The sequence below is a fragment of the Watersipora subatra genome, chromosome 5 (assembly GCF_963576615.1).
Source record: "Watersipora subatra chromosome 5, tzWatSuba1.1, whole genome shotgun sequence".
Classification (NCBI taxonomy): Eukaryota; Metazoa; Bryozoa; class Gymnolaemata; order Cheilostomatida; family Watersiporidae; genus Watersipora; species Watersipora subatra.
Genome location: NC_088712.1, coordinates 62,584,127 through 62,598,191, shown reverse-complemented (window position 1 = coordinate 62,598,191; position 14,065 = coordinate 62,584,127).

The window sequence follows — 14,065 nt, the reverse complement described above, 5'->3', positions numbered from 1 at the left end:
ATGTTAAAATGATTTTAAAATGTTCAGCTCTTCAATGAAATATATAAACTTTTAGTTTTTTGGGAGTTATAACTATGTATACTACACAGCATTTTTGGCTACGATTTATTTTCTTTGTCCCAATATGCCATTTGGTTAAGTTAAATTATACTATGACTAGCTGTACCACCCGGCGTTGCCTGGGTAATAAAAAAGTCTTTGGACGGAAAATTGATTTGTCCTTAACATATAACAACATTTACCATTCTAACTTTCAAACTACATGATAAGGATAGAAAAGTGTAGCAGAAGACTAGCAATAGTAATAACAAACAACAAGCCAGTCAAAACTAGCCAAACCTAACTGAAGTTGTCTCATTTTGTTTCTGGTTGACTGAGTACAAAAGATAACTCCTGATAGGCCTATGCCCACCGTTTATACTGCCAATGCAACTGAACATGAATAAACAATGATGACTGATTAGCATCGAAAGACTTCAGGAATTACCAATATGCTAATAAAGATGTACACACTTTCACTAAATAGTCCTAGCAATGTCCTAATTATAAAAATTTATGAGAGGTATAAACACAAACTACAAGTATTTCTGAATTACTATCTAGCAGATTTGTTACTGAGTTCTACAGTTTCAAACATATGAGGCACATGAAATGGGGTAGCAAACGCTCGCGTCATTTTTTATTAAGTATGATAACAGTGAGCAATAGATAACAATAAACAGGATAAATCAAAGGTAATAAGAGATTTAAAATTTAAAACACAGTTTTTTTACTGTTATATATTACACAATCATGGTGAATTTGTATACTATAATAATAATTCTATAGTTTGTATATTTGTGAAACTGGTTAAAATTTGTTCAATCGGTGAACAAATTATTGTTCATCAATAATATTTTAACAATGATGAGTTACTTTAAATTTGACCAACATAAACATCATATAAATGTAAATGTAGCCAATGTAAATAGCATATAAAAACAACATTTTTTGCCAGCTTCACAACTGTGCAGCAGTTTGTTTTTTTTGCAAAATTTGACTTTATTCATTCAAAATAGCAAAGACGATATGACAAAATTAATTCATCAGCTTCGACAAACATGTATAAACTATAAAAATTAGAAATACAGATTCATGGAGATTATGATAAACATCAGACCATCAGATGAGTTCAGTAACAGATCTTTAGTATTTAGTTATCAAAATACATCAAGTATGTTGTGTGGCTGAACATGTTTTTTTTATCTTGAACTTGATTAATAATACTATATAGAAATAAGCTGTATTCTTAAATTGCATCTTTGTTGTTATAAAATATTACAAATAGTTTAATCTTAAGGAAAATGCCTAGCTCATGGCTGATTGATGTAACCATCGATACTCTCTGAAGGCTGGGTGTACATGTGTCCATTCTGTAAACATAACTCTAAAGGTAAATACAAGGCAAGGTGAGCTGTGAGCAATAGCCAGCGCATGTCTACATGCAATGCTTGATTTACATTTTACTTGGTTATAATCATGTTTTTGTTGCTACATTTGGTTTTAGTATCAATAAAAAGCTTGCATAAAAATAAAATATTTAAAAAATAAAACTTTAGTTGAATGAGAATTAAAATTTTAAGACTTTTAGCCAAGTCATTGGCTGCCAGTACAAATCTGAAAATATAATTTCGATTTTACACTCTTTTTCTAAATTTGCTGCAAAAACTAATTTTGTTAAAATTTGATCCATCAGTATCAGCAATATTTAGCTGTACTTTCTGTTTTAACAAATAGGTCTTTGCGAGCTAAAAATGTTGCCTTTGAAAACCTTTTTAGTCCACTAACAGTAATAGTGTAGTTATCTAGCAAGCATGCAAGGATACTACAAACTCCACCCACATTTCTTGTTACTTGTTTTTATTGGTTTATTCATCAGCAAAAAAGTGGAAAGAGCAGCACAAACTCAAAATATAGAACACATATCAGCAGTCAGAACTGAATATATAACTCATAAACATATATTTACGAAGTTCTAGAAAGGTTTGAGACATACAGCATTTATACGGGACTATGCATACTTACTCATTGCTATATATCTGAGAAAATTAAAAAGACCAGAGTTATAAGAAGCTGTGAAAGAAATGCAATGAATACATATGATGCTACAAAAGAGAGTTATTTGTAGCATGTTCCTAATATATCTATCACACTTACCACACTTACCACATCTGCCACACCTACTGCATTTGCCACACTTACAGCGTCTGGCACATCTACCACAAATTTCACACCTGCCACACCCGCTGCACCTACTGCATCTACCTAACCTACAGCCCTGTCACATCTACTACAACTGCCACACTTGCCAAACCTCGCACCTCTGATATACCTATCACACCTACCAAACCTGCCACTCTTGTCACACCTGCTACGCCTGCCCCACCTTCTACATTTAAAACACCTCCCACTTCCGCTTCATACCTATCTCTCACCACATACCTATGTGCACCTATTTCACACCTGCCTATTTCTTTTCTGCAACAAATACAGTGAAACTCGGATAACTCAAACTTCAAGGGACCGAGCAAAAGTGTTCGAGTTATTAGAGCATTCAAGTTATTAGAACAGTCATAAGCGCACGTATTTATCAGTAGATACATGTACATATACAAACTATATATAAACCAAAAGCATAGATTGCTTGTTGCAAGTTAAAGGGTCTCTCGTGTGAAGTTTTAAATATTTTTAATCAGAAAGTATAGATATTTTTTATCACTTGAGATTTGTTTGTTGTTTTAAGTGATGTGACTGCCAGGACGTTCTCAAATTAAAATTGGCAAAACTTGATCGCGGTTAAAACGCTAAAAAAATACATACGTATTTTTCTACTGAGCGTTTTAACCAAGATCAATTTTGCAGTAAATCAGTTATTACAAAACTGCTTTACCATTAAAAACCCATTATCAATTTTGCCGGTTTTACTATAAATTTATCCGAATTTTACCTCGCTTTTCTTGCTTTTAGAGAGTTATCGCTAAGCAGGTGTTTGGTAAAATTTGATTTTTGCAAACCTTTAGAAAAGTCGTTAATGAAAATAGTTTGCCAATGTTGGTAATAACGAGGCCTAAAAACTACTAAAAATCGATGTTTATCTCTATGGCTTAGAATAAAGTGATATTCTAAAGCGATTGTAACAACCGTCTCAGTAGCCATTTGGCAAAAAACTGTTCGAGTTAACGGAGCTTCGGTCGAGTTATCTAAAGCCATTTATCATTGCGTGGGAACGGACCAAACAAATACGTTGAGTTAACCATGTTTTCGAGTTACCCGAGGGCGAGTTATCCGAGTTTCACTGTATAACAAAATGTCATTTTACAACTTTTCTTTTCGATTAATCATTTATATTGCTAAAGAAACATGCGATCTACGTACTCCAGTTGTACTATGGCTTGTGTTATGTTAAAATTACCTATAAAACACACTTATATTTACCCTGTTCTAGTTTACTTTTTTATTTACAGGCATCCTAACCTACTGTGTGCTTACTTGAAATGCATTCAATACTGAAACCTATAGAGACAATTGGCAGATTGCAGTCAAACAACCCAAGAAACTACATGTAAACATTATATAATAACAGTAGACAGTTAACATACTAACCAACGCTGATTGAAAACATTGAGTTTGATTGGTCTAATCGAGTGTTGATGATTGGTCTCCATTTGTTGCCACTGATTGGCTGTTGCTAAAAATACATAAAATGTTAAGACTTTTGAAGTGGCTAAATTAATATTTTCATGATATACTAGCTGAACACCTAGCGTTTCACAGGTGTCAAAAAAGGTTTGGGAAAAACATTTGTTTTTACTCTAAATATGCAACATTTACCATTCTAACTTTTAGATGAAGGTGTTTTGTTTATTTTTGCGTACTGTGATTTACTTGGTGTACTGTGTTTATTTCCGTGTAATTCAATCTGTACCAGCTGGAGTGCTTATGAAAGATCTATACTGATTTAAATAATATTTTTGGCCTTGCGAGTTTAAACATTTTTCGTGGCTTGCAGGAGCATTTTTCCTGATATGGTTTCATGCATAACACTAGCTGCAGTGATAAGCGCAATGCCATGTAAGGTTGGCGTCACTAATGAGTATGTCCCCAACTTATTTTGTAGTGTAGCAAGGTAGACAACTGTAGTGCATTGGATAAATGCATGTTTGCATAATTACATTTTCTGAGTTCGCAGCATGTGTGGCGAACTTTTATTTCTAAAACGTTATTGCTATTTGACAGACAAACACTCAAAATTTATGTATATAGATTAAAAAAAGAATGTATATATGATAATTTAATTATTTTTGATACAATCCCAAAATGGCTCATAGCTGAAAAAATGTATTATGCTTATAGTAAAGAGGTAAACAGGAGCTTCAGTTCTGTCTCACTGGCAGCACAAAAATTGGTCTGCTGTTCTGTTGAACGAGGCTTTGGTTTACTGATGCAAGGAAACCTTTATAGATTTAAGCAGATACGTATTGATCAGTATACAGTTATATAACTTTTCTTTGGTCCTAAGGACATTTGACATCAAAAAAGACAGATTGCTATGCATGAGTCTTCACCAGGATACAGTATAAATTGTCAGATTGTAGTTACCTGGTTGATACAAAGCGTTATTTTGGTTCGTGTTATTTACATCCAAGGAATCTTCCTGCAAAGCTGCAGCATAACTGGGTCCATGAAAAGAAGCATTCAAGTTCTCGGTAGATATTTCTTGCATGATTGTGAGTGAGGCAGGAGAGAGCTCCTGTATTGGCTGCTGATTGGCCATTGAATTTTCTTGGTATTTCATTGACTGCCATGATGCAATGCTGGAAGGAACAGGTGTTTGGGGAGATAATCCTGACAAGCAGTATTCTCCCATTGGAGGCTGTGAGAATTGATTCCTCACTGTAGGCTGTAATATATTGAACCATACGGTACAGACTACAATAAAATGCAAAACATATTATACACTAATATACTTGTCATATCTGATTATCTTCCATTTCATGATCTAATTAAGTGCTTGAAATAAGCTCTTTTTAAGCAGCGCAATTTCATGATAAAAATAATTTATTCTAGGCACAGATAATTTATTGGTAACTTTTTAGCCTTGAACTGTAAATGTTTTTTGAGGCATCCTTGATCAGATGCAAATAAAAGATTGGTTTGGTTCTGAATAATGCAGAATGCAATTCTTGACATAATATTGCTAATTGTACTTACACTGTAGTGCATCTCAGTTAGGAAAATGCAGACCATTTGGGTTTTCCAGTTTTAACTCTAGTAGGAATACCCAAATATTGAGAACTGGAATTTCCAACTTTGGAAATTTAGAGTACTTATGAAAAGCTCACTTAATTAAGAAAACTGAAATATATATAATATTTTATTGTATTATATTATTCACTATAGTTTCTTTGGACAACACTGTCAACTTCATAAAAGACTTAAAGACTGTGGGTTATGTTGTCAAAGAATAATAAAATTAGGTAACTACGCAATTGCTGGGAAGGTCGCAATAATGTGTCTATGACAATGGTCCCTAAAAAACGCGTAAACTCAAAAGGGTTAAAGATTAGCGAACTATAATCTAAGAACTACAAAAAGTGTCTCACCTCTTTCCAAGGATGCAGCTGCTGCTCCAAATGAGTCAGCCTACTCTTCAAACTTTTGACTTGTTCTTGTAGTTGAAATATCACTTGGGTCTATGGTTGAAAAACACTTCAAGATTAGTCGTACGGGAAAGAAAACGTCTGTAATAACTTCTGTTACATTAGGAACATTGATGATTAATAACACTGCAACTGCTATAATAACACTAAATTCAGACTAAGAGTTTATTATAAAATGAATGTGTATCAAAACACCACAAGGCAGAAACAGTCTCAATAATCCAACTTTGATAGAAAAAGTTTCCATGAAAGAGTCGACATGGAATAAAAGGTATAAAAGCTCAAGCACTCAGCATTTCCACATTTTAGTGTGATTATCTAAACATGACTGTCATGTTTGCTGTGCAGGTACCTAATCTTTGAAAACATTTACCCTGTATTTTTAAACATCAATTATAAATTATTCAACATAAAAAACGTAAAATTAATTAATTTAGTTTTACTATACGAGCTTTACAGTCCCATCAACTTGTTAACACTTACAGGAATGCTGCATGGAAAATTCCGCGTTTTGAAGTATTAAGGGAATTCCATTTTCTCAGCTTTAAAATCTTTGTGCATAGCATAAGGCTACTCCATCATCAAAACTTCTAGTTCTTGCTATTGCCATAAACTGTTTTAGTTAGAGACCAAATATTTGACTTTTGTAATAACATATCAAGAAAGTCCATGAAGATTGTTTTATGATTTTTTGTCTGATTAAAGCACACATTCTGAAAAACCCAAATTCAACAATGGAAAAATTCCTGTTGTTGAAACTTGGATAATTTATTCAAATGGTTTACTACAAACTAATAAGCAGTAGTGTCGGATGAGTCTGCTACATTTACGCAGGCCTGTATTGCCTGGTTGCAAGTTGGGGCGGCAAATGTTAGGCGACTAGTTATGAACTTCTTGGGCTTTGGAGGGGATGGTGTAAGCTCCCCCAACAGGTTTTTTTCATGTAGGGCCTCAACCGGGCCTCTCATGTGAAGTTTTAAAACTTTTTATCGGAAAGTATTAATATTTTTCTATTGTTTGAGATTTGTTTGTTTTAGGTGATGTGACTGCCAAGGGGTTTTCAGATTAAAATAGGCTAAACCTGGCCACAGTTAAAATGTTCAGAAAAAAACATCTTTTTCTGTTGAGCATTTCAACAAAAATCAATTTTGCCGATTTTTTTTCACACTTTCGATGGGTTTTTTTTTCCACACTTGCCAATCGGCTGTTTGGTAAAACTTGACCTTTTGCAAACCTTCATAAAAGTTGTTAAGAAGAATATTTTGGCGATGATGATAATAATGGCGCTTAAGAACTACTAAAGTTTGATGTTTATCTCTATGGATTGGAGCAAAGTGATATTCTAAAGCGATAAAAACCGTCTCCGTAGCCGTTGGGAAAATAACTGTTCGAGTTAATGATGTTGAGGTCGAGTTATCTAAATCAAATTATCATTGCGTGAAAATGGACAAAACAAATCGGTTCGAGTTAACCAAGTGTTTGAGATAAAATTTTACATTTTATCCGAAAGCGCGTTATTCGAGTTTGACTGTACTTAGCAGCTGGAAATTCCTATATAGTTGGGGCGGCTCAGCCGGCCAGCCGACTCAGAGAAAAAAGGCCTGCATTTATGGAAAAGTTCAACAATTTATATTCTTGCGCCAAATTAAATGTTAGTAAACAATAAAGTATAAGCTCTTTCTTACTCTCAGCTGATCAGTAATAAACTTAAAAACCAGAAGCTGAAAAACCAGAAATGAACTAGTTTGCCTTAAATGGTAATTTATTAAAACTCATTTAGTTTTATGGTTTCTAGTTGAGTCATTCAGCTATTATGGTATGCTGCTAATGCTGTTGGTATTCTTACAATTGTTGTCTGCTGTAACAATGTCAACCAGGCTAAAAGGCTTGTTATGTTAGTAGTGAGAAACTTACAGACTCTTCTGTATTACTACATAATTCGACAAAGCTACAAGTCCCTATGTAGGCGTTATGTACCTTGTGATTGTCTAGATGCTCGACCTTTTGAACCTTTAAAGCCAGAGGCATCCAGTTGTTTCCTTGAGAATCGCCTTCTCCTACCTGAAAATAGTTCACTCAACTGAGGCTCAACGTACATTGTTAGAGGTAAAAGCTGCTAAAACTATTCATTGTATCTTATTACTTCACGGTTCTAGCTAGAAGTTTATTAACAGCGGAATGACAAAAACTTACAAAGCTAAAGTAAGTGAAAGCAGTGCCGCAGTTTAAACTGTGATAAGTAGCTGCAAGTTCTTATGAACTAAAAATAGCTTGTTTGTGCTGACAAATGGATTGAAGCACTCTGTTTTTATTAAATTCACACGATATAAATAGTATCTATGAGTTTAGTTGTTGCTCCATTTCAGCTCAACTTAAGAAAGGTGAAACATATTTAGTCGATGCTGAAAAGCTGATTAAAAAGTGTACGATGAAAGGATTTTGTGTTGTTTTTCCTTATTTATCGCAGTCACAGAATAGACCTATGCAAATGTGGATGCTAGTATATTCCTCCAGCACCCTTTCCACTATCGGCACTGACCTGCACTCTCAATATTACAACCGATTATTAAGCACAAATATGAAATATCACACATCGAATATGACATGTAAATTAACTTCTTTAGAAATTTCATAAAGTCTTATACAAAATAATATTTGCTATAACAAGAACTGTGTTTGTCTATTTGTTTGTCCGTAGTCAGAAGTCTAAACGAAGTATCAAAGTCGTAACATTAAAAGAGTTAAGAAAACAAAATTTGTAATACCGGAACCACACTTTGATATTCAGATTTCTAGCTAAGCATGCTGCTATTTTCCCCAGTCAACTACCCTACAACGTAGGATAAGTGTGCCCATAGGTATTACACATGATGATATCTCACGGTGCATGAGACTGCCAGCATTTTATTATAAAATATAACAGATTAAATACCTGCTCATCAAAGTTCATCAAATCCTGAAGCTCATTATTGAATACAGGTTGTCTCACACTTTGATTTCTTGTTTTCTACAATATAACAATACCTCGGTTTTAATATTAGTCTATATTATTATTAGACAACTACAAGTTGCTGTCTTACAGCTATAAGCAATTTGATTAGCATTTTATCAGAATTACTTGTTTGTTGAGGCTAGCCATTTGAATTTCTGCTGGGAACAAGTTGGCTCTCCGAGATATTTTTACATTGCTCTTGATCTCAGAGTTTTTCTTTGTTCTAGTCACAACGTTTCTTTCTGCTCTCTGTCTTTTTTCCTTGTTGTGCTAACAAACACATAAACATCTGCTTTTTAGTTGAAGCACGAAAAGTTCCAAAAGAGTGTGAGCATAAATATTTATAAATGAAAAGTCTAAGAATGGACCCTTTATGAATTCGTCAAACTTTTTAATAAGTAGTTTTTTGGCAGCAAAAGAAAAGTCTGAAAGCAAATCGTGAGGTTTAAACTCCATAATCAATTGATTTCTTACCATAGCGATTTCAGCTTTGGTTTTAGTGTGATACGACTGACCAACACGGCTTTCATACTTGACACGAGCCTCTTCCCGCTAAAACAGATATAAGTTCTTTACATAAATCTAACATTTATGATGTTTCTAACAAATGTCAGATTATAACAAACTAATACAGTATTTTGCCTTTTTGTAACGAGCAAAAGATTAGGAAGATAACTATAAAAGTTTAGACTACTATTTAAAAATTAGTTATACAGACAAGTACTACTTTTATAAATGATACTGTACAAAACACAAGCAACATGTTTAGTGCTTCCTTACATGCGCTATCAATTTAACATCTTGGACCGTTTGACTGAGGTTTTTTAAATCATGGAACACAATTGTCAAACATTTTACAAATTTTAATTTGTAGTAAAACCAGTTTTAATTTATTTCACAAACTTTGCAGATGAAAAAGTTCTGGTACTCAATTATGCATGTTAAAGATGGTGCTAGATTTTTTGAATCCATGTGAATAACATTCAAAGTGTTTTATAGTAAAAACTAAAAGATTTAAAAAAAAATTCCTTGAGTAAAAAAATAGTCTCATACTTAGAAGTTTGCTTAAACAAAAATTAACTAAAATTTATAGGTTGTGTTTATATACCAAACATGGAAAAATGTCTACAATTCACAGAAATTCTTTTTAAATTTTATACTTGGCTTTATTTCCTTTTATTAATTGAAATTCTTTTAACAAAATTGAGCAAATGACATAAATTCAAATACATTTGGCAATGTCTATAATGCCGCCTATCAACAAGAAACAACGAAATACAACAGTTCAAATTATTATTCACTTACTTCCTCATCATCAGACTGAAGGCAGTCTAGAAGTAGACTAGGAACATCGTTATCTGACATATTCTGAATTCTGTCTTTCCTTTACTAGCTCTACTAAAATAAAGCAACTTAAATCAACTTATGCGAGCTGCCAAAAAGTACCATCAGCTTGAAACAGCAACAGTGTTAAGATTTTGTCTAACCTAAAAGTTTGCACACAAAATATGACTCTGTATTTTTCATTTAATAACTTACATTTGAAGTACTGTTGAGCCCATAAAACTAACAACAGAAAACAGCTGAATACTGATATAATCTAGTAGTATGTCAAAGTCACTTGTGCCAGTAACATAAAAAGTATTTTGCAAGAAAAATATGATATCTACTAAAACTCCATGGCTTGTTCATTAGGCTACCATTGTAATTATCTAAGGATATTTGATATGTCATTAGCCAACCATCTTCAGTCAAAATAATGTTCAATACTTATGAACAGATAATAAGAACTGTCAACATAAGTACTGCTGCTTAAAAAGCAAAACTCACCTGTTTGCTCCTTGCTAATGCTGGTTGTACAACTGCTTTTCATCTTATGAAATGGAATGAAGATGTTGTATTACTCATTAGGGGACATTAAAAGTTCCACATTTGCTTAAAATAAAGAATGGGAAACCCATGAGCAGTATTAAGTTTATAATTGTTACAATGACAAATCAGTCAACATTATCAGAAACTGCTGAGAATGACTAACTAGAAAGTCAAAAATAATAAGTATGCAAGAGCTTCTAAATTTGTACAATAGCACTTAGGAGTTGAAGGCTTTACACGGTGTAATGAAATTTGATATATTACAATGCTTTAAGCTAAAATAGCACAACAATCGGGCAAATACGTAGGTGTAAATCTTAGTAGAAATATATATACTATATACTCATAATGTTTAAATATTTTTAATTTATACAAATATAAAATAATATACAATAATAATATATAATAATGTATACATGTACTTACATCAGTTGTTACTATTAAACTAATCAACTAAAAATATATCTGTAAAAATTCTTCACAAATGATTGAGTCAATACATACATTATATACTTATAATCAATACTTATCAATAATTATATACTTATTAATTGATCAAACCAACCCTTCACATGAAACCTATTCTATCCAATAGATGTCACAAGTTACACAGAAGAAGGCTACATAAAAGTGAGTACTATATAGTATGTATACTTTATCATATGTGATACAGTATAGTAAGTACTATATAGTATGTATACTTTATCATATGTGATTCAGTATAGTAAGTACTATATAGTATGTATACTTTATCATATGTGATTCAGTATAGTAAGTATTATATAGTATGTATACTTTATCATATGTGATTCAGTATAGTAAGTACCATATAGTATGTATACTTTATCATATGGGATTCAGTATAGTACGTACTATATAGTGTGTATATTTTATCATATGTGATTCAGTATAGTAAGTACTATATTGTGTGGATATTTTATCATATGTGATTCAGTATAGTATGTACTATATAGTATGTATACTTTATCACATGTGATTCAGCATAGTAAGTACTATATAGTATGTATGCTTTTTCATATGCGATTTAATATAGTAAGTGCTATATATTATGTATACTTTATCACATGTGATTCAGTATAGTAAGTACTATATAGTATTTATACTTCATCATATGTGATTCAGTAGAGTAAGTACTACATAGTATGTATACTTTATCATATGTGATTCAGTAAAGTAAATACTATATAGTGTGTATACTTCATCATATGTGATTCAGTATAGTAAGTACTATATAGTATGCATACTTTATCATATGTGATTCAGTATAGTAAGAACTATATAGTATGTATACTTTATCATATGAAATACAGTAAAGTAAATCCTATATAGTGTGTATACTTCATCATATGTGATTCAGTATAGTAAGTACTATATAGTATGCATACTTTATCATATGTGATTCAGTATAGTAAGAACTATATAGTATGTATACTTTATCATATGTGGTTCAGTATAGTAAGTACTATATAGTACGTATACTTTAGCACATTTGATTCAACATGCTAAGTGCATACATTATCACTATACCAACTTTGCTGTCCGATCAAGTTTCTTTTTGAGTGCTCTGTTGAACTTTAATTTCTAAAAGTGAGTGACATACATCAGGGGGCATCGCACAATCTCATTAAAATATACCAGGCGATGATAAGTTATCTAAAACAAAACTGTAGATTTGGTATTTTCAGTTTTTCACATAATTTTCTTTGATTTGGTTTTCCCTGATGCCAATGTGTACTACTTCACTTCTGCACATCATTATGTAGCAGCCTTACAATATGTAGAATCCTTCAACTTACACTCTAACAACTATAATTTGAGTGCAACTTACTTTCTTAGTGATACAAATAATTTTTTTAGCATTTCTGAGTTTCTTTAGCTTTTATATCAGACACTTAATGAGTGATAGGAAACAAGAACAGCTTTGTAATAATGTTAATACCCGCAGCTTGTTATTCTTTCAAGTGAAACCTTTTAGCTTGGCTTTTTACTTGACTGTCATTAAAAGACTCTGCACTTTTAGTGATTCGGTTTGCTCCTAAAACTATCAATGTTTTTATAAAAAAGTTATCAGCTAAGTTTCTGGAATTGCCTCTTGCAAACAGGCGTTTTGAACCTGTGATTTTTCGTATAGCGGGTATTCTTTGACGTGTTATGTTTTAGTTGGAGCTGACTATGTTAAAATGATTTTAAATTGTCCAAATGTTCAACTTTGTTCTAATTTGCTTTTGATTCAGGTGGTTTAAGGTATGGTGGGCATAGGTAAGTGTATCAGAGGAACAGCAAAAGAGGTAAAAGACTACAATCCAGTCAAAAAACTAGCCAAAGTCAACTAAAGTTGTCTTATTTGGTTTCTGGTTGCCAGAGTACAAGCGATAAAAACTCTAAATGTGCTTTATTTTTATACTGCTGTTCATCAAAGTGTCTGAACATGAGTAAAACATTATCTTTGTTTTAAGACCGTCAGAAATATCAAGATGCTAGTAAAGGATTTATCCACTCTCACTAAATCCTGTATCAAACCAATCACTGTAAAGTTTTGTGAAAGATATTAACATAAACAACAAGCATTCCTGGAGTACAATCTTGCACACTGGTTACTGAGTTCTACAGCTTCAAACATATCAGGCACATGAGTGGGATTGGGAGTGGGAGTTTTTATTAAGTATGATAACATTGAGCAACAGACAACAATACATAGAATAAATCAAAGGTACTAAGAGAATGCAACTATTTATGTGATAAGCTACAAATCAGAACACAGTTTTGTTACAGTATTATGTTAAACATTCATAGCGTATATATAATTGTGAAACTAATTAAAGTTTGTTCAATAAATCAAGAAATTATTGTTCATCAATAATATTTTAACAACAATAATGAGTTACTTAATATATGAAAGCAAACCAATTTTACCAGCTTCATAACTGTGCACCAGCTTGCTTTTGACAAAACTTGATTTCATTCATTAAATAACAAAAACAATATTAAATAACAAAAACAATATTATGAATTAATTCAGAAGCTTTGAAAAACATGTGTAAACTACAAAAATCTGAAGGGTAGATTCATGCAGGTTATAATAAAAATCAGATTGGTTCAGTAACAGATCTTTAGTATTTGGTTATCAAAATACATCAAGTATGCTGTGTGGCTGAACATGTTTTTTATATTGAACTTGATTAATAATACTATATAGAAATAAGTTGTATTCTTAAATTGCATCTTTGTTGTTATAAAATATTACAAATAGTTTAATCTTAAGGAAAATGCCTAGCTCATGGCTGATTGATGTAACCATCGGTACTCTCTGAAGGCTGGGTGTACATGAGTCCATTCTGTAAACATAACTCTAAAGGTAACTACAAGGCAAGGTGAGCTGTGAGCAATAGCCAGCGCATTTCTACATGCAATGCTTGATTTACATTTATACCTGGTTATAATCAAGTTTTTGTTGCTACATTTGGTTTTAGCATCAATAAAA